We start from the raw sequence: 20,407 nt of genomic DNA, 5'->3' as shown, positions 1-20,407 counted from the left end.
GTAAAACAATTAGGAGTTCATTTAACTTTGGCGTTATTTTGGATGGTGGTGGGCGTGGCAGTTAATGAGCTGCCCACAAATGCCCACTAGGGCAACACGGTAACACAAGAGGCTAGCACTGTGGCTTCACAGCGCCAGGGTCCCAGGTTCGATTCCCGGCTTGGGTCACTGGCTGTGCGGAGTCTGCACGTTCTCCCCGTGTATGCATGGGTTTCCTCCGGGTGCTCAGGTTTCCTCCCACAGTCCAAAGACGTGCAGGTCAGGTGGATTGGCCATGCTAAATTGCCCTTATTGTCCAAAAAGGTTAGGAGGGGTTATTGAGTTACGGGGATAGGGTGGAAGTGAGGGTCGGTGCAAACTCGATGGGCCGAATGGCCTCCTTCTGCACTGCATGTTCTATGTTCTAATATTTTAGTGTTGGGAAAAGAGCTGAGCTAATAAGTTAAAAGCCCATGGTGTTAAGGGTAAGATCCTGGCATGGATAGAGGATTGGCTGACTGGCAGAAGGCAGAGAGTGGAGATAAAGGGGTCTTTTTCAGGATGGCAGCCAGTGACTAGTGGTGTGCCTCAGGGGCCTGTGCTGGGACCACAACTTTTCACAATATACATAAATGATCTGGAAGAAGGAACTGAAGGCACTGTTGCTAAGTTTGCAGATGATACAAAGATCTGTAGAGGGACAGGTAGTATTGAGGAAGCAAGAGGGCTGCAGAAGATTTTGGACGAGCCCAGGAGAGTGGGCAATGAAGGGGCACATGAAATACAATGTGGAAAAGTGTGAGGTTATGCATTTTGGAAGGAGGAATTTAGGCACAGACTATTTTCTAAATGGGGAAATGCTGAGGAAACCTGCAGCAGAAAGGGACTTGGGAGTCCTTGTTCACGATTCTCTTCAGGTTAATGTGCAGGTTCAGTCGGCAGTTAAGAAGGCAAATGCAATGTTAGCATTCATGTCAAGAGGGCTAGAATACAAGACCAGGGATGTACTTCTGAGGCTATATAAGGCTCTGGTCAGACCCCATTTGGAGTATTGTGAGCAGTTTTGGGCCCCGTATCTAAGGAAGGATGTGCTGGCCTTGGAAAGGGTCCAGAGGAGGTTCACAAGAATGATCCCTGGAATGAAGAACTTGTCATATGAGGAACGGTTGAGGACTCTAGGTCTGTACTCGCTGGAGTTTAGAAGGATGAGGTGGGATCTTATTGAAACTTACAGGATACTGCGAGGCCTGGATAGAGTGGATGTGGAGAGGATGTTTCCACTTGTGGGAAAAACTAGAAGCAGAGGACACCACCTCAGACTGAAGGGACGATCCTTTAAAACTGAGATGAGGAGGAATTGCTTCAGCCAGAGGGTGGTGAATCTGTGGAACTCTTTTCCGCAGAAGGCTGTGGAGGCCAAATCACTGAGTGTCTTTAAGACAGAGATAGATAGGTTCTTGATTAATAAGGGGATCAGGGGTTATGGGAGAAGGCAGGAAAATGGGGATGAGAAAATATCAGCCATGATTGAATGGCGGAGCAGACTCGATGGGCCGAGTGGCCTAATTCTGCTCCTATGTCTTATGGTCTTAGCAGCTGCCATGATATTGCACAAGATGTAGAGGAGGTAACATATTGGCATGGATAGAAGATTGACTGGCTAACAGGCAGCAGAGGGTAGGCATAAAAGGGCTTTTTCTGATTGGCGAGATGTAGTGAGTGGTGTGCCACAGGGATCAGTGCAGGAACATCCGAATGTTGACCAATTTATATAAATAATTGGATGAAGGGACGGTTGCCAAATTTGCTAATGTCACAAAGATAGGTAGGAAAGTAAGTTGTGAAGAGGACATATGGGGGGCTACAAATGATAGAGATAATCGAGTCAGCAAAGATCTGGCAAATGGAGTATAATGAGGAAAAATGTAAAATTGTCCATTTTGGCAGAACGAATAAAAAGGAAGCTTATTATGTAAGTGGTGAGAGATTGCAGAGCTCAGAGGTGCAGAGGGATCTGGGTGCATGAATAGCAAAAAGCTAGTATACAGGTACAGCAAGTAGTTAGGAAAGCTCATAGAATGTTCTTGTTTATTGCGAGGGGAATTGATTACAAAAGTGGGGAAGTTATACTTCAGTTATACCGAGCACGAGTGAGCCCATGTGGAGTACTGTGTACATTATTGGTCACTTTATTTAAGGAAAGATGTAAATATGGTGGGAGTAGTTCAGAGATGGTTTACCAGACTAATACCTGGAATGGGTAGGTTATCACCATGAGGAAAGGTTTTATAGATTAAAGAATCCCTGCAGTGCAGAAGTAGGCCACTTGGCCCATCGAGTCTGCACCCACCCTCCAAAAGAGCACCAAACCCGGGTCCATGGCTCCTCCCTATTCCCACCTAACTGTTGGACACTAAGAGGCAATTTATCATGGCCAATCCACCTAACCTGCACATTTTTGGACTGCGAGAGGAAACTGGAGCACCCGGAGGAAAGCGACGTAGACAGTCACCCGAGGCCGGAATTGAACCCGGGTCCCTGGCGCTGTGAGGCAGCAGTGCTACCCACTGTGCCACCATGCCGCCAGGTTGGACAGCCTAGGCTTGTATCCACTGGAACTTAGAAGAGTAAGAGGCGACATGATTGAAACGTACAAGATCCTGAGGGCTCTTGTCATGGAGGATATGGAGAGGATGTTGTGGGAGAATCTAGAACTAGGGGCCACTGTTTAAAAGTGTGGAGTCGCCCATTTCAAATGGACATTTTTTTCTCTCGGAGTTGTCATGAGCCTTTGGAACTCTCTTCCTGAAAAGGTGGTAGAAGCAGAGTTGAGAATATTTTTAAGGCAGAGGCGGATATATTTGTGGTCAGCAAGCGGGTGCTGGATTATCAGGGGGAGGCGGGTGCAGAGTTGCGGTTACTATCAGATCAGTCATGATCTTATTAAATGGCAGAGCAGGCTCGAGGGGCCGAATGGCCTACTCCTGCTTGTTTGCATGTTGACGGGAGGTCAGTTTATTTTAGTATCTCCACACCACAGTTTATTTCAACACCTGGGTCTCAACAATTTGAAGGTTGGCTGCCTCCAGAGGCAGGCAGCTCACGCACAATTTCTTCCCTTAAGAGGGTTTGAACCTTTGAAAGCAAGGTTGCATCCTCTACCGTCACTTTTCATTCAACAATGCTTTCCAATCCATCCGCAGAGTGCCTCATGGAGGAAGTAAGTGAGGGCAGTACTGTGCCCCAGCACCCATAGCAGCAACTGAAGGCCAAGTTCAAGCAAGCCTGGATGTCGATGGTCAACGCCGACAATATTACCATACTGTTCAGTGTAGCAGGAAACTCAGTTAACGCACAATACGAGCAAGGGTCAACGCACACGTCTTCACTTCTCCCAAAACCGCCTCATCCACTCCTCCACCACCCTCAACCTCTTCTCCATCACGTTCTTCAACATCCAAGGGCACATTAAGACACCCCTTTTTGCTCAATGCAGACACGCACACCTCTTCCACAGCCAGAGACATGGACTTTAACCCCCATCCTGCTCACACTAATTCTGATGGAGAGGAGGGATTAAAATCAGCTTTTCCACAAATGCAGATCTTTGCTCTTTTATTACTGGATCTGTTGAATGTTTTTCAGCAGATCGTCAGTCGCCCAGGGCACTGCACATGATCAAAATCAAACGGGAATTAGATAATGGTGCACAGATGAAATTCAGTCCCCATTTTAAAAACCATACACACAGCCTTTATTTTTCGAGATGATTTGGGTTTTATATTAGTTTTTGTTACGTAGAGAAGCTCACTGCAATTTGGGAGACAGAGAAGTAAAGTTGTTGGGAGCTTCAGGGCTTCTCTGCAGATTTGGCGGAGGAGTTAGGTAGAGCACCATCACTGGCAGGAGGATGTAAATACCGTGTGACAAATTTACATTGGCCATTTGTACCACAGATGTGGGAATAAGAATTCGGATTGGATACAGAATTGGCTCAAAGACATAAAAACAGATCTGTGCAAAAAGTGCATACAGATGTAACATATAAAAGGTTGTATAAATAGGAATCGAGGGAGAAATGCTGTTGGGAGACATGGAGCAACAAATCATCTCCCAGTGGTAATCGCCTGAAGTCTGCCTGTGTTCCCTTACCCATTCAAAGTCCAATGAGCTACTAAACTCTTTTTTTTAGGATTGGCACCTTTTTGTTTTGATGGAAGAGGAGAAGAAACAAACTGTTGAGGGCGTTGGCAATTTGAGGTCCAATGAACTCGTTGCTCCTTTACATTTTCTCATCACTCTTGAGGCAGAATATTTGCAAGAATGTTCTGATTAAACATAGAATCATAAACCAGTGCAGCAGACATGACCTTGTGTTCCAGTACATTCATTCTATAAAATTAGAACACTGACACCAAAGGTTGGGCAGCAGTGAGGGAATTTCAGTTCCCACTAATCACCATTCTCCCTTTCCCATTCCCAACTCTTAGACACACCGCCAGGATTTCGTGACAGATGAATAGGAAAAAATCCACCTTCAGCTTGTTTGAAATGCTCGTTCATAAAGAATCATGGAATCCCTACAGTGCACAAGGAGGCCATTCGTCTCTTCGAGTCTACACCGACTCTCCAAAAGGGAACCATGCCTAGGCCCACTCCCCCGCCCTATCCCCTTGACCCCACCTAACCTGCACATCTTTGGACTGTGGGAGGAAACCGGAGCACCCGGAGTAAACCCAGGTAGATATGGGGAGAATGTGCAAACTCCACACAGACAGTCCCCCAAGGCCGGAATTGAACCCAGGGCCCTGGTGCTGTGATGTAGCAGTGCTAACCACTGTACCACCGCCTTAAAGCAAACATTAGTTTTGCAAATACCTGCCTCTGGTATGCACGTGTCGTACCCATATTTCACCCCCTTACCCAGTTACACCACTCCCACCTCCTCTTCCCCTCCCTCCATTTAATATTGCAGAAGGTAATGGAGCAAAAAACGTTCCAAAGCATTGAAAGATAATGGGTTGATGATTATTACAATGGTCTTTATTTCTCCAAGTGAGGCAAGTGGGTTAAACTTGGAAATTTAGCCCATTGCCTATTAGGGTTTTGGCATGTTTAAGTAGACTTCAGTCTGACTCTTACATTTTAAATTATGGTCCATATATAAAATAAAATGACATCATAAGGGAAGCAGCTGATTGTTTATTTAAGTCTTAAGTTTATTTCTGTTAAGTCCATTAATGGTCTAATAAATAGAATAGTAGCAGGGCACCTCATTCCTATTCAGTGCATATCCTGTTCCACGTGGGAACTACGGGACATTTCTTGTGGCCGACACAACCAAATGTGCAGGAAGAGTCATCAGCTGGAGGAATGCAAGCTCACAGATTCGCAGCTTTTGCAGCAGTTGACAGTCACTGCAATGCATCCACATGGCTGAGAACTATGTGGAAAAGTATGAATGTGCTCACCCCGCAGCCTAAGGGTGTGGGACTTCCGGTTGCGGCTATGCCTAGGTAGGTCGCATGTTCGGCAGCTCCCGCTGGGAATGGACTTTTGGGCTCTTCAGAGGGGCCCCGACAGCAATTGTTTGACGGCTTCCAGTGTGGGAAGGTGACAGCAAGGTCCCCCCGACAGTATATGGATTGGACCAGGAGTGGAGCAGTGAAAAAAGTGATCCTGGTGCAGCGGAAAGTGCGAGGGAGGAAAAGCAAGATGGCGGTGGGTGGAGACCAAGCAGCGTGGGCACAGTGGCCGCAGGAGCAGCAGGAGTTTCTTAAACGCTGCTTTGAGGAGCTGAGGACATAAATGCTGGCGCCAATGAAGGCGGCGATTGAGAAGCTTGTGGAGACCCAGAAGACCCAAGGGGCGGCGGTCCGGGAGGTGCGGCAAAAAGCCTCGGAGAACTAGGATGAGATCTTGGGCCTGGCGGTGAAGGTGGAGGCGCATGAGGCGCTGCGCAAGAGGTGGGCGGAAAAATTTGATGACCTGGAGAATGGGTCGAGGAGAAAGAATCTTTGGATTCTGGGTCTCCCTGAAGGAGTGGAGGGGCCCGATGCCGGGGCATACATGAACACGATGCTCAATTCGCTGATGGGCGCGGGAGCCTTCCCGAGGCCCCTGGAGCTGGATGGGGCTCACCGGGTCCTAGCAAGGAGACCCAAAGCCAACGAGCCGCCAAGGGCTGTAGTGGTGAGGTTCCACCGCTTTATGGACAGAGAGTGTGTCCTGCGTTGAGCCAAAAAAGAGCGGAGCAGCAAGTGGGAGAACACGGAGATCCGAATTTACCAGGACTGGAGTGCGGAGGTGGCTAAGAAGAGGGTTGGTTTTAACCAGTCTAAGGCGGTGCTCCATCGGAAAGGGGTGAAGTTCGGGATGCAGCAGCCAGCGCGATTGTGGGTCACGTTCTAAGATCGGCACCACTATTTTGAAACACCTGATGAGGCATGGAACTTTATCCAGACTGAAAAGTTGGACTCAAACTGAGGGTTTGTCATGGGGGGATGTTTACTGTGTTTACTGCGTTTGGGAAATGTTCTTTTTGTTTTGGTGCTGGGTGGGGATGGGTGAATGGATTTGATGTGGGGGCTGTGGGAGAGTGTGGGTGTCGGTGTAGGAGGGGCGGGGCCCCGTGGAGGAAGAGGGGGGGTGGAGGCCCGGGGATGGGGAGTTGGGGTAAGGCCGCAAAAAGGAGCTGCGCCAGAGGGAGCGGGGCCGGCTCAGGAAAGCACAGGCTTTTTTCCCGCATTAGAGAAGGATGGAGGCGGGGCGCGGGGGGAAGGCCGGTGCTGGAGAGGAGCGCACACTGACTGCCAAGGGGTGGGGGGATTCTCACACTGGGGGGTCGATGGAATGGCGGGAGAGGCCGGGGTCAGCAGGAGTCAGCTGACTTACGGGAGTGTCATGGGGGGAGCAAAATGGCTAGATGAGGATCTAGCGGGGGAGTGGGGGGGACTGGGTTGCTGCTGCATTGGCCAAAGGGGAGCTGGATGTAGGAGAGGTAGTCGGGCCGGGAGTCCGCCGCCTGGGGGACTGGAGGGTGTGGGAGGTGCGGGCACGTAGCTGGCCTAGAAAAGGAGATGGCTAGTCGGCGGGTGGCGGGGGGGGGGGGGTCCCCCGATCCGGCTGATAACTTGGAATGTGAGGGGCCTGAACGGGAAGGTCAAGAGGGCCCGGGTGTTCGCGCACTTAAAGGGACTGAAGGCGGACGTGGTTATGCTCCAGGAGACTCATATGAAGGTGGCAGATCAGGTTAGGCTGAGAAAGGGATGGGTAGAACAGGTATTGTATTCAGGGTTGGATGCGAAGAACAGAGGGGTTGCAATACTGGTGGGGAAGCGGGAGTCGTTCGAGGCACTGAATATTGTGGATAATGGAGGTCGATATGTGATGGTGAGTGGTAGGTTGCACGGGGTGCGGGTGGTACTGGTGAACGTATATGCCCCGAATTGGGATGATGCCGGATTTATGAAATGCATGCTGGGTCGGATTCCAGATCTGGAGGTAGGAAGCTTGATAATGGGGGGGGGGGGGGGGGGGGGATTTCAACACGGTGCTGGACCCAGCACTGGATCGCTCTAGGTCCAGGACGGGTAAGAGGCCGGCTGCGGCCAAGGTGCTCAGGGGTTTATGGACCAGATGGGGGGAGTGGATCCATGGAGGTTTGTCAGGCCGCTGGCCAGGGAATTTTCCTTCTTTTCCCATGTCCATAGAGCCTACTCCCGGATAGGCTTTTTCATTTTGAGTAGGGCGCTAATCCCGAAAGTGGAGGGAACGGAATATTCGGCCATAGCCATCTCGGACCACGCCCCGCATTGGGTGGAGCTGGAGTTGGGGGAGGAGAGGGACCAGCGCCCGCTGTGGCACCTCGATGTGGGACTGTTGACGGATGAGGGGGTGTGCGGGCGGGTGCGGGGGTGTATTGAAAGATACTTGGAGGCCAACGACAACGGGGAGATGCAGGTGGGGGTAGTCTGGGAGCGTTGAAGGCGGTGGTCAGGGGAGAGCTAATCTCCATCAGGGCCTACAGGGAGAAGAGAGAGGGGAGGGAGAGGGAGAGGTTGGTGGGGGAGATTTTAAGGGTGGACAGGAGGTATGCAGAGGCCCCCGAGGAGGGGCTACTTAGGGAGCGACGGAACCACCAGACGGAATTCGACCTGTTGACCACGGGGAAAGCAGAGGCACAGTGGAGGAAAGCGCAGGGGGCGGTGTATGAGTATGGGGAGAAGGCGAGTCGGATGCTGGCACATCAGCTTCGTAAGTGGGAGGCAGCGAGGGAGATCGGTGGAGTCAAGGATAGAGGGGGGAATACGGTGCGGAGTGCGGTGAGAATAAACTAGGTATTTAGGGACTTCTATGGGGATCTGTACAGGTCTGAGCCCCCAGCGGGGGAGGAGGGGTTGCGACGATTCCTGGATCAGCTGAGGTTCCCGCGGGTGGAGGAGGAGGAGGTGGCTGGTTTGGGGGTGCCGATTGGGCTGGAGGAGCTGGTTAAAGGATTGGGGAGCATGCAGGCGGGGAAGGCCCTGGGGCCGGATGGGTTCCCGGTTGAATTTTACAGGAAATACGTGGACCTGCTGGGCCCGTTGCTAGTGAGGACTTTTAAAAAGGCGAGGGAGGGGGGGACCTTGCCCCCGACAATATCCAGGGCGCTGATCTCTTTGATCTTGAAGCGGGACAAGGATCCATTGCAATGTGGGTCGTATAGACCCATCTCGCTCCTCAATGTTGACGCTAAGTTGCTGGCGAAGGTGCTGGCTACGAGAATTGAGGACTGTGTCCCGGGGGTGATTCATGAGGACCAGACGGGATTTGTGAAGGGTAGGCAGCTAAACACAAATGTGCGGAGGCTCCTCAATGTGATTATGATGCCCTCAGTGGAGGGGGAAGCGGAGGTAGTGGCAGCTATGGACGCGGAGAAGGCCTTTAATCGGGTGGAGTGGGAGTATCTTTGGGAAGTGCCGAGGAGGTTTGGGTTCGGGGAGGGATTCAGCAGTTGGGTCAGGCTGCTATATAGTGCCCCGGTGGCGAGTGTGGCTACGAACCGGCGGAGGTCGAAGTACTTTCGGCTGTACCGGGGGACGAGGCAGGGGTGCCCCTTATCCCCCTTGTTGTCTGTACTGGCAATTGAGCCGCTGGCCATGGCACTGAGGGCGTCCAGGAAATGGAGGGGATTGTTCCGGGGGGGAGAGGAACACCGGGTGTCGTTGTATGCCGATGACCTGTTGTTGTATGTTGCGGATCCAGTGGAGGGGATGGCGGAGGTCATGCGGATCCTTAGGGAGTTTGGGGACTTTTCGGGGTATAAACTCAACGTAGGGAAGAATGAGCTCTTAGTGATGCATTCAGGGGACCAGGGAAGGGGGATAGACGAGCTACCGCTGAAGAGGGCGGAAAGGAGTTTTCGGTACATAGGGATCCAAGTAGCTAGGAGTTGGGGGGCCCTGCACAAGCTCAATTTGACGCAGTTGGTGGAGCAGATGGAGGAGGATTTTAAAAGGTGGGATATGCTGCCACTCTCACTAGCGGGTAGGGTGCAGTCGGTCAAAATGACGGTCCTCCCGAGGTTTCTCTTTGTGTTCCAGTGCCTTTCCATTTTGATCCCCAAGGCCTTTTTCAAACGGGTAAGCAGGAGCATCATGGGATTTGTGTGGGCGAATAAGACCCCGAGGGTGAAGACGGAGACGCTGAAGATCTGGGGGCAATGGAGGCGACACAGGGGCGAGGTGGGGGCCTCGGTTTGGTCACCGATTCGGGAGAATCATCGGTTCGTCCCGGGAAGGATGGATGGGGGGTTTCGGAGCTGGCATCGGGCAGCGATTAGAAGAATGGGGGACCTGTTCATCGATGGGATGTTTGAGAGCCTAGGGGCGCTGGAGGAGAAGTTTGGGCTTCCCCCGGGAAACGCTTTCAGGTACATGCAAGTGAGGGCATTTGTGAGGCGGCAGGTGAGGGAATTCCTGCTGCTTCCGGCACGTGGGATTCAGGACAGGGTGATTTTGGGTGTATGGGTTGGAGAAGGCAAGGATTCGGCGATTGACCAGGAGCTGAAGGAAGAGGAGGAGGCTTCGGTGGAGGAGTTAAAGGGCAAGTGGGAGGAGGAGCTTGGGGAAGAGATAGATGAGGGTCTGTGGGCTGATGCCCTGAGTAGGGTTAATTCTTCCTCCTCTTGCGCCAGGCTCAGCCTAATACAGTTCAAAGTTACTCACAGAGCGCATATGACAGGGGCAAGGTTGAGTAGGTTCTTTGGGGTGGAGGATAAATGTGGGAGGTGTTCGGGGAGCCCAGCAAATCACGTCCATATGTTCTGGTCGTGCCCGGCGCTGGATGGGTTTTGGAGGGGTTTTGCGAGGACTATGTCCAAGGTGGTGAACGCCCGGGTCAAGCCGAGCTGGGGATTGGCAATATTTGGGGTGTCGGATGAGCCGGGAGTGCAGGAGGCGAAAGAGGCCGGTATTCTGGCCTTTGCGTCCCTGGTAGCCCAGCAGAGGATTTTGCTACTATGGAAAGGTGCGAAGCCCCTTAGTGTGGAAGCTTGGATCAATGACATGGCAGGGTTTATCAAGCTGGAGAGGATAAAGTTTGCCTTGCGAGGGTCTGTGCAAGGGTTCTCCAGACGGTGGCAACCGTTCCTCGACTATCTCGCGGAGCGTTAGGAGGAGGTCAGCAGCAGCAGCAGCCCAGAGGCAGGGGCGGGGGGGGGGGGGGTTCTTTTGGGGTGGCGTTTGGGTGAAGGTGGGGGGTTTCCCTATTTGTGCTTTTAAATGTTATATGGGGGGTTATTGTATATGGGGGAAATCCAATGTATAATTTCTGATTGTTGTGTTTTTGTTTCTCTTTTCTTGTTGGGGGGGTTTGTTGAAAATTTGTTGAAAAATTTGAATAAATATATATATTTTTAAAAAGGGTGTGCAGGCAGAGAGGAATTTGGTGGCCACCAGGCAGTCAACCAAGACCAGGCAGATAGCGCGGGAGGCCCCCGAGTGCATCTCAATCTCCAACCAGTATCCAATTCTGAATACTGATGAGAGTGATGGGTGTTCGGAATGGGTTGAGAGACATTCGAATTACATGTCAAATTGATGTTAAGTATCCAGTAATTGACAATGATATGTAAAGGAATTGCAGGTGGCACTTGTGGTGTGGTGATGGAGTTTTGCATAGAGAGTGTGTTCAAGGAAAGTAAAGGTTTTAGGGAAAGGAGCAGAGCTCTTTACTCAACAGCAGCCAGAAGCTAACAATGGGTCTTCTGGGGAGGTCAGCCAGAGCCAAGTCGATGGTCCCATGGGTGGCTTAGCTATACATAGGGGCAACAGGAAGATGGAGAAAACAATAGTAATTGGAGATTCTATAGTTTGGGAAACAGATTGGCATTTCTGTGGCTGCAGATGTGAATCCGGAATGATAAATTGCCTCTCTGGTGCCAGAGGGATGAGGTCCTGGAATTAGACTGGTGCAATGCATATACCTACAGTGGGGTTTCCCCAAAGTCAGTGTTAAGGCCACTGCTTTTCTTGACCTTGTTAATGACCTTTTGAGTTGCGTGTGTGGGCTACAATTTCAAAATCTGAAGATGACACAAAAATTGAAAGTACAGGTACTATGTATGAGCTGAGGAAGAAACCTGATGGGACTTCAAGGAGGCCATCCACAGGCTGGTGAAATGGGCAGATATATTTTAAAATGAAATTTAAATGCAGAGAAGTGAGAAGTGAGAGCAAGGAGAGGCAATAAAAGATACAATTGGGGGGGGGGGGGTTAGGAGCATTAGCACCCGGGGATATAGGTGCAGGAGAGCAGTTTGAGACAGTGGCTAATAAAGGAATACGGGATTTATAAATATAGAGACAGAGTACAAAAGTAAGGAGGCTCTGGTGAACCTTTATAAAACACTGGTTAATCTTCAACTGGGCTATTGTGTCGAATTCTGGGCATCACACAATAATAAGGGGAGGTAGTGGCATAGTGGTATTGTCACTAATCTAATAATCCAGAGAACCAGGGTAATGCTCTGGGGACCTGGGTTCAAATCCCACCAGGGCATTTGGTGAAATGAATTCAATGAAAACAAATCTGGAATTAAAAGTCTAATGATGACCATGAAACCATTGTCAATTCTCATAAAAACTCATCTGACTCACTAATGTCCTTTAGGGAAGGAAGTCTGTTGTCCTTACCTGGTCTGGCTTATATGTGATTCCAGACCCACAACACAAATGACCTCAGGGATGGGCAACAAATGCTGGCCCAGCAACGCACACATCCCATAAACAAATAAAGAAAGAATGATGTGAAAGCTTTAGGGAAATGGCAGAAAAGGTTCACGAGAATGGTTTCAGGGACTTGTTACTCAGAGAGGTTGGAGAAGTTGGGACAGAGAGGTTGGAGAAGTTGGGACAACTGTTCTGTTGATAGGAGAGAAGATTGGAGAAGAGCTGTTCAAAATTATGAGAGGTCTGGACAGGTCGGGAGAAATTGTTTCTACTGGCTGAATGGTCGGGAATTAAGGGACCCCAATTTAAGGTGAATAGCAATGGCTCCATAGGGAACAGGAGCTATGGGGAAAGATGGGGGAGTGGGACTAGTTGAGTTGCTCTTGCCGAGAGCTGTCTGGACAGGCCTGAAAGACCTCCAACTGGAACCATTGTATGATCATGAAAACCCAGCATCTGGGTTAAGCACAAAATAAGGGTTCCGTGGGGCAGCATGGTAGAACAGTGGTTAGCACAGGCGCTTCACAGCTCCAGGACCCCAGGTTCGATTCCCAGCTTGGATCACCGTCTGTGCGGAGTCTGCATGTTCTCTCCGTGTCTGCATGGGTTTTCTCCGGGTGCTCTGGTTTCCTCCCACAGTCCAAAAATGTGCAGGTTAGGTGGATTGGCCATGATAAATTGCCCTTGGTATCCACAAAAGGTTAAGTTGTGTTACTAGGTTGTGGGAATAGGGTGGAGGCATGGGCTTGAGTAACGTGCTCTTTCCAAGAGCCGGTGCAGACTCGATGGGCCGAATGGCCTCCTTCTGCACTGTAAATTCTATGATTCTAATTATTTGCAGGGTCTTATCAATGGGGAGTGTGGTGGGGGGGAGGGGGGGGGGGGGAGGGGGAGAACAAGCGTGCAACCACCAAGATGGAAAAGCCATTTATTGATATGTTTTTAAAAAAGTTTTCTAGTGGGCATCATCTGGACCAATTTATCAGTGACACATGTTACCTTACAGAGCAGGGGGAAAAATCCCCCACCTGTCCTGTGGTCATGTTTCAGGTTAGCTGAAAGTTGCCTGACCTCGCCATCAGAAGGGGTTGCGAGGAATGCCCCTCAGTGGCTCAGTTCAGACCACTGATTTCTGTAGGTCCCAAGCTTGTTTAGGGGGGCTGGGAGGGTCAGAGATTCAAAACTGGCCCTCCCGAGAAGGTGGGTGCACAAGACCAAACCACTTCCCACTAGCACAGCACAAGTGGTCTATCTGGGGGAGTTGCTGGCGCGTTTGAAACGTCCTCACTTGGCAGCACAGGGGGAGAGATTGACAACTGGCAATGATTTGTGCAGCCTCTCCTCTCAGACCCACGTGCACTGCAGAGAATTTCAGTTCCAACTTGTGCCTTGCACAAGACAGACAAGGGCAGGCAGAAAAAACACCAGCCCATTACTGTAAAATTGATTCGCAAATTTTTAACAACCCTGAAACCCCCGAAAGAGTTCGTCCATTGTTGGCACATGTCAACACTTTCACCAGCTCAAAAACAAACTCGGACACTTACCGGGTCTCGGCTGTTGCACGCTCCACTGCACTGCCCAACATGTTTCTCACTCCCAGAGTTAAATTGATATAGACCTTAAAACTCCTTCTGGTGGTTGCTAAGCTGCTGCATCATGTGATGTCATGATCTAAGCATGTCAATTATGTAAGTGAGCGATAGAGGACTCGAAATAGTGGTGAACGAGAGAGGAGCGCACACTGCAGTGAGGCAGGCAGAGAGAAAGGGAGAGGGAAGGGAGGGGGTGTGAATAGTGTGCAGATTGGAGCTGGCATTCCAGGCACAGCAAGTCCTGCCCTCTCAATGATTTACCGAAAGAACAAAATCATACTCAGCCTGTTGTCAATGATTAATCTCTCTCGCTCCCTCCTGCATGCGGGAGGCAGAGTCAGACACCCAAGTTATTTATATACTTGATGGGCATTCAGCCCCGTACCTGTGGCCAGGACAACAGGCTTTTACTGCCCACCCTCAGCCCCAGTGACACAGGCGGTGAGTGTGACAGAGCCCCCTCGCCCTCTGAAAGACACACCAGCCTAAAAGACAACTGCTTCCTTTCGCGGGGAGATTATGCAAAGGCATAAAGTACTCCTGTTGTAGCAGGGGAACTTGCCAGGCTAATTATATTCAGCGCTGTATTTGCCGAGCTACACAGCACATCAGCTACACACAGTGAATCCCTGTCGCAGGAATCCAAACGATCACAGGACGAAATGCCTTTAAGTTTCCTGGTGATCATCTCCCCTCTCTCACCCCCACACACTCAAAACACCACGTCAAATGGTCACGGTGTTTATTATGACTGAACGCTGGACATACAAGATAAACAGATGATTCAAATCGTCCCTCCATTCAGTCAGATTCCTCGTATTTCTGTTCAGTCACTTGGAATAAACCATACCCCCCCCACCCCCGTCCAGTGCTTTTGCTGCTTATTTACAGTGAGGTTGTTTGCTGTCTCGTTGCCGGGAGCTGTCCTGCATAAGGCACTTTTGTACATTTCCCACATTTGAGCCACTTTCTGTGGGCTCGGTCTGTCCCGGCAACTACACACGCTGGGCCTAGATATCCAGGAACAGATTTCAGCAGCTGGGTGAAAGGCTGGATACACAGCAGTTAGAGGGATGGAGTCATTCCTGATCATAGTATTTCCAACCCCTCCGAACTAGGGAACGCCCAAGTGCCTGACATCTCCAAAAACCTGGGCATCGCCTCATGGCTGTTTCTCAAATAGTCGTCTCCTCTCCGAGCCTTCACAACATTATGTTTGCACTTGCCAGCCCCAGGACCTTCCCCCTGAACCCTCAACACTAAAGTATATACCATCTCTCACTCGAGTTATTTATTTAATTTTTTTTTTAACGCATTTTATTCAAACTGGTATCAAAGTAGGTTACAGCAAATGAATACGCCGGGAAACATTCTTCCCAACAATCAACTGCACAGTTTGTACAGATTTTTCTCATTTTTCGCCTCCCCCTCCCCATTAACCCCCCACCCCCCTGCGACAAACAGCTCCTCAAACACGGTCACAAACATCCCCCACCTTTTCTCAAACTCCCCTGCTAAGCCCCTTAACTCATACTTTATCTTCTCTAACAGCAGGAAGTCATACAGGTCACCCAACCGTGCTGCTACCCCCGGTGGCGATGCCGACCGCCACTCCAGCAAAATTCACCGCCGTGCAATCAGAGAGGCGAAGGCCAAGACATCAGCCTTCCTCCTCTCCATGAGCTCCGGCTTCTCTGAAACCCCAAATATCGCCACCAAAGGGTCCGGGTCCACTCCCTCCTCCACTATCCTGGCTAAGACCGCGAACACTCCCACCCAGAATCTTCCCAGTTTTTCACAACCCCAAAACATGTGCGCATGATTCGCTGGCCCACGCCCACACCTCTCACACTCATCTGCTACCCCCTGAAAGAACCCATTCATTCTTACCCGAGTCATATGCACCCTGTGCACCACCTTAAACTGTATCAGTCTCATCCTTGCACAAGAGGAGGTCCCGTTTACCCTTCGCAGTGCCTCACTCCATACTCCCCAATTGATCTCCATTCCCAACTCCACTTCCCATTTCTCCTTGATCTTCACCACCCACCCGCCTCCCTGCTCCCCCAGCCACTTATATATATCCCCAATTCTTCCCTCCCCTTCCACATCCGGCAGCAGCAGTCGCTCCAGCAGGGTGCATCCCGGCAATCTAGGGAACCCCTTCCAGACCTTTCGTGCAAAGTCCCTAACCTGTAGATACCTGAACTCACTCCCCCTCGGCAGCTCTACCCTCTCCCTTAGCTCCTCCAGACTGATGAACCCTTCCTCCAAATACAAATCCCTCACCTTGACCAGCCCCACTTCCCTCCACCTCCTGTATACACAATCCATCCCCCCCCCCCCCACCGGCTCAAACCCATGATTCTCACACAGTGGCGTTAGCACCGACATCCCTTCCACCCTACAATGCCTCCTCAGCTGATTCCATATCTTCACCGTGGACTGCACCACTGGGCTCCCTGAATACCTACTCGGAGCCATTGGCAATGCTGCCGTCACCATAGCCCTCAAACTAGACCCCTTACAAGATTCCTCCTCCATCCTAACCCACTCCACCCCTTCTTCTTCCCATCACCGCCGCACCTTGTCCACATTCGCCGCCCAATAATAATGAAGCAAGTTTGGCAACGCCAATCCCCCCTGCTGCCTCTGCCTCTGTAGCAGAGTCCTCCCCACCCTCAGCACCTTCCCCGCCCATACAAAGTCAGAGATGATTGTGTCCACTTTCTCAAAAAAGGCCTTTGGTATAAAGATCGGGAGAGCCTGAAAGATAAACAAGAACCTCGGCAGAATATTCATTTTCACCACTTGGACCTTCCCCGCCAATGTTAAGTGCAGTGTATCCCACCTCTTAAGATCCTCCCTGGCCTCCTCCACCAGCTTTGTTAAGTTCCTCTTATGGAGCCCCGTCCATTCCCTCGCTACCTGAATCCCCAAGTACCTCAACCTATCCCTCGCTACCGTAAATGGCATCCCTCGTAAATCAGCCCGCTGTGCCAGCTCATTCACTGGGAATACCTCGCTTTTCCCTACATTCAGCTTGTATCCCGAGAACCCTCCAAACCTCCCCAACCAAGACCCATAATCCTTCCCATACTCTCCAACGGACCCAAAACATACAGCAAGAGGTCATTGGCATAGAGCGATACCCGATGCTCCCTCTGTCCCCTCATTATCCCCTGCCACTGTGCCGACCCCCTGAGAGCCATCGCTCTATGGCCAGCGCAAACAGCAGCGGCGACAGCGGGCACCCCTGCCTCGTACCCCTGTGTAAGTCAAAGCTTTGTCAGCTCACATCATTCATCCTCACCCTCGCTCTTGGCGCCACATACAGCAACTGCACCCATGCCACAAATCTCGACCCAAACCTTCCCAAAACTTCGAACAAGTACTGCCACTCCACCCGATCAAATGCTTTCTCCGCGTCCATGGACACCACCACCTCCGTCATGGACACCACCACCTCCGCTCTCACCAGAGTTATGCTGAGATTCTAGTTTCTCTTCCTCGCCAGATGTTATTTACTTCTATTGATGTACTGTTGGAAGTCTTCTTACTTCTTACTGTGCCCATTCCAGTCCAACTCCGGCATCTCCACATCGTTGGCCTCCTACACTCCACCCAATTAGCTGTTGTTCCTGCACGGGTCAAAAAGTGCCATAAGAAACTTTACTGGCACGTTAAAGCCCAGAAGGAAACTTAATCCTGTCTCGACATCCTTTCCTATTGTACTCAAGGCTAGGCCATTCATCCCCTCAAGGAGGTTCCACCACTCACTTAGATCCTGGCTGACCTGGACCCTAACTACCTATATGCACCTTTTATCCAGATCCCTTGATAAGTGTAGTTTCCAATTGTGCTGAGTTGAATTATGTGAGTTTGTTAACAATCGATGCTCACTGTGCTCGATTGGTTAAGCCTGGACGAGGACTCAGAGAAAATTAGACAAACCAATAGCAAGAGCTGGAAGTTGGATCTGAAACATGGCGTAGACATTTTAAAGAACTGTGAATAAAGCCTGTTACATGAGAAGTTAGTGTCATCCCTGCATAGATCCAGAAAAACATACAGTAACTAAATAAGCAATAACTGATCAAGATAGTTTGAAGAAGAAAGAGACACACACTGACCCCTGTGAAATGTCAATGGACACCAGAAGGAATCACTTCTCTGTCTCTGTACAATAATAGAGTATGAAACTGGGCTTGGCAGAACATATAGTTTGGACCTCGAGAATTTCAAATAAAATCTTATTTCACCTGTCTTCCAACTCTAGGTCAAGTGGGACTGGAGTTGACCATGCACTAGCCTAGGGTGTCACGCCAATCTTCAAAGATACGCAGAGCTTCAGTATCTGAGCTGGTGGCTGCCGAGCATGAAATCGAGTGCTACACCGTCATTCTCGCCCTCTTCTTGGTGTTCCTCCAGTTGCCTGGCCAGGCTGCAGCCATCACAAGGGTAAGATTGTTGTGAGGTGAGAAGGAGAAAGTAAAAGGTGAACGTTTACACCGCCTGCAGCTTGCAAATTACGAGAGAATGTGGGATGAGGGGAAAGTGGGATGTGAGAAAGAGGATTAGATCTGAGGGCACCATCGTCATTGATGGTGTCAATCCCATCTCAGCACTTGACGTTCTAATAATAATAATCACTAATTGTCACAAGTAGGCTTCAGTGAAGTTACTGTGAAAAGCCCCTAGTCGCCACATTCCGGCACCTGTTCGGGGAGGCTGGAACGGGAATTGAACCCACGCTGCTGGTCTTGTTCTGCATTACAAGCCAGCTGTCTTAGCCCATTGTTCTAAACCAGCCCCTACCAATGGACAGCATGGCATCCTCAAGAGGGTTAGGACATGCAGGCCTGCCAGTCTCTCTCCAGTCAGATCCAGCTTCCTCCAGTTGTCAGGTGTGAAGTGAAACATATGAATGTTCGGTATGAGTCCTGATTGGTAGAGATAGTTGATGTGTAAGTGGTGTGGGTGTGGTGTGCTGTGGGTGTGGTGTGCTGAGGCTAGTGGTGCCATTGGTAGGATATGACATTTGAAGATGCATTCACTGACCTTGACAAGCCGTGTGCGGCTGTCAAACCTCCAGCAACACTGAGTCCAGCTCCTCAGGGTTTGTCTCCCGCCATTGACTTCCATGGATATCTCCTTCCGCTACTTTTTGAGCATGTGCCTGCCAGGCCCATTTCACCTTCACTGAAACCCCATGGAAACAGGACATCTCTCCTTCTTTCCACATCCTCCACCAACACCTCTAATGCAGCATCTGAAAATCGTGGACACCACACTCTCCCATGTCGTGCCATTTCTCACCGCCTCCCGGGTCAGTTTCACTTGATGCAGACTCCCAGTTCCTGTGCCAGCCATAATATACCTCCAATTTAAGAGATGCGGGGTAACTTTAATTGGTACCAGGAAGTTATTATTTTGAATCCCCTGTTAATTGGTATTCAGTTAGTCCTGGCACATGCTCAGCAGGCAGCACATGTTGGCATGATGCCTGAATTTCAATCGACAGGTACGGGTTAATCATGGATCATGATCCCAGTGCCCAGGTGTGGGCTAACCCATCTAGCTCCAATTGATTCTGATAGCACAGACTGTGTGTGTGTGTGTATGCAGAGTACATGTCTGTGTGTGTACACATGCATGTGTCATGTGTCAGTATTTGGAAACAGCTATCCATAATCCCCTTCACTGTCCCTACAGGCCTGCAAGCTTTATGTCCAATACCTACTCATCAAATCTGCATTGGCAATTTCCTTTAGCATTTTGAACATCTCAGCCTGGTCACCTCTTCAGATTCTAAACTCAAGGAATACAAACCGCATTTATGGAATTGTTCTCATCAGTAAACCATGTAAACCCTAGTATATCCCAGTGAATCTGCACTGTGCTTCCTCCAAGGCCGAATAGCCCTCCTGAAGTCTGGCTCCCAAACTGAACCCAATATGCCAAATGGGACTTTGCACAACAGAAGCATCACTTCCTCAATGACCACCTTAAAGATAAAGGCCTTTAGCCTTTGGGATTATTTCTGTGCCCGTGCACCAGCTTTTAGTGATTTGTGCGCACAAATGCCCACATCTACTCACTCCTCCAGTTTCTATTCTCTCGTCACAAAGGAAATATACCAATTTCTCTGTCTTAGATCCAAAGTGGGAGATGTTGCACTGCCCCGCATTGAATTGTACCTGCCACAATTTTGCCCGCTCACATAATTTTGCCTGAGTCCCTTTGCCTCTTCGCGCTTTTTTTTCTACACACCACTCGTCGCATTCTACCAATTAGAATACAAATGGACTCTCATTTTTGCTACTTGGTAACACAAACCATTGGATAGTGATGAGAAGTAGGAATCCCAGTGAGCTTTGCCTCTGAATGCTAAGTGTTGAAGTTATTGTATTTCCACACTAATTGAGATTATCTACCTCAGTTTAGTTACAGGAGTCCTGAATCAAGCTCGGGGTGTCTTGGCTCCTTTACACATTGCTGGCATCAACTGAGTTACCAGGTCTGCTCTTTAACTATCCAAGAGTCGCCTTCAGTTAAACATCTCAGTAGCCGCCGTGCTTTTCTTTTCTTGGTAAGGAGCTGAGATAGCTTTCACTTCCC

General features: G+C 50.1%; 1 protein-coding gene across 1 annotated transcript in view; it reads right to left on the bottom strand.

Annotated features, from left to right (window-relative positions):
• The window catches only part of rasgrp3 (RAS guanyl releasing protein 3 (calcium and DAG-regulated)), a 145,358-nt gene extending 131,415 nt beyond the window's left edge, over positions 1 to 13,943 (bottom strand). Inside the window, exon 1 of the mRNA XM_072512335.1 lies at positions 13,739 to 13,943. The gene's annotated coding sequence lies outside the window, so the exon portion shown is untranslated. The remainder of the gene's footprint in view (positions 1 to 13,738) is intronic.
• Positions 13,944 to 20,407: the final 6,464 nt, after the last annotated feature.

Source organism: Scyliorhinus torazame, chromosome 1, assembly GCF_047496885.1.
Source record: "Scyliorhinus torazame isolate Kashiwa2021f chromosome 1, sScyTor2.1, whole genome shotgun sequence".
NCBI classification, from domain to species: Eukaryota; Metazoa; Chordata; class Chondrichthyes; order Carcharhiniformes; family Scyliorhinidae; genus Scyliorhinus; species Scyliorhinus torazame.
The sequence above is the reverse complement of the archived record's forward strand: the minus strand, read 5'-3'. Positions and strand labels throughout refer to the sequence as shown.